The sequence below is a fragment of the Amphimedon queenslandica genome, unplaced genomic scaffold, assembly GCF_000090795.2.
Source record: "Amphimedon queenslandica unplaced genomic scaffold, v1.1 AMPQUscaffold_13497, whole genome shotgun sequence".
Lineage (NCBI taxonomy): Eukaryota > Metazoa > Porifera > Demospongiae > Haplosclerida > Niphatidae > Amphimedon > Amphimedon queenslandica.
In genome coordinates, this window is record NW_003546267.1 from 480464 (window position 1) to 482267 (window position 1804).

Sequence of the window (1804 nt, forward strand, 5' to 3'; positions counted from 1 at the left end):
ACTCTTTACAAGATTATGTTCTTACCTAAACTTTGTTAACACATTTTTTGACACTTCATCTTTCTTAGGATTGTAACAGTAATATAGTTTATTTTGTACTAGTCTTAATACATCTACAATATTCTTAAATGTCCTTTGTTTCAAGACTTCGTTGTTTTTAAATTTTTGTTTGACCTCAATCAATTTTGTGACTTTAATTTTCTTTTCTGCTATTACCTTTTCCAGTTGATCCCTCTCCGCTGTTGTCCATTTCCTTTTACTTTTGACTTGCAGCTCTTCCACTTTACCATTCTCTTCATTGACTTTTTGGCTCTGCCGCCAATCTTTCAATGACTGATAGGCCCCAATTCCTTGGCAGTGTTGACAAAATTATACTTCACTCAATGCATATTGATCAAATGATCCATCATTTGCGAGAGCTTTATGGTCATTTGTTTGTCTTTATTAAGCTCCACCCTTAAAGCTGATTGCTTTCGGTGTTCCCTGGGTGAGATAGTTATTTTTTTGTGGCCGATTTGGGCACAAAGGTTTTCTAATTCCCAATATGGATAAGCTACTTGGTTCCCACTCTTAGTAACAAAGATCCACTCTCAGGAGCATACTCAAGATACCTACATACACATGTTTTCACACTTTTCACATATATTTTTTATTTATTTCTCTACAATCAATACCGTGCCTTTTTCACACACTACTTTGGCTGAGCCATACCGTTGATTTGTTATATGATTCTCAACAAAAAAACATTCCTTTCCAACCTAAAATTTGTGCTAGCAAAGTTCCTGACCTGCACATTGCCATCCTTCTCAAAATAATTGTTTGCTCTTCATCAATTTCACCTTCTTTAATTATTTTTTCCACTTTTGCATTTAAATTTACTCCCTCTAGGGACTGCAGGACCTCATCTCCATAGTCCTCTACCTCCCTTCCAAGTGTGAAATCTATCTTTTCTCTCTCAAGCCTCTTCCTCTTCTTGTTGCATGTTTATATGAAAGTTTTGAGTTTGTCCCAACTTTATACAACCTATTGATGTAAATTTTATGTAAGTAATACCACTCATATTACTTACTTGAAGTAATTGTCCTTGTCGGTCTCTTCTTCCATTAGATATTCAAGTGGAGAGGCAATTGAGTTTGCCTTTCCAACTAAGCCTGATGGGCCAAGTCCATTGTCTCTGGCAACATGTTCTAAAATTGCAAGAACATTTTCCTGTCAGCAAAATTCTTTTACATCTAGTGTTTCACTGAAAGACATTAGTTTTCCTATATTGGCAATCTCCACCCTATTAATGGTTTCCTTTTTAGAGAGGCCAACTGTTGATGACAAGTAACTGCAGAGAGAAAAATTTCTATTAATAATCACTGCAATACACTGGCTACAAAAAGAGAATGATTTCTTAAGTCAGGGCTCTCATTTAGTGTAACAAGGTATACTACAGGAGTACAAGTGGCTCAATGTGCCTGTATTTGTAGTGAGCACTTCTCAGAAGACTGCTTTCAAACCACCTCAGTTTGTTCAGGTATTTCTTGTTAAGGAAAATATTAAAAATAATGCATTTTAGCTAAAGTAGGATAGAAAGTGAAGGTAATGTTGAAGCCAGGTGAAGTGCCATAAATTACTTGTGTTTTTAGTACTAGTTCTCAAAGTTGAAGGTCAACTGCATATGAAGAAAGTAAAACAGCACAAATAGGTTGTCATGTACTGTAATGTAGTTATGGTTGTATTCTACTGTATAAGGCAGGAGTGAAGTTCATATCAGACACAACAGAGACCACGCAGGAACTACCTGTAAGTAATAAAATAC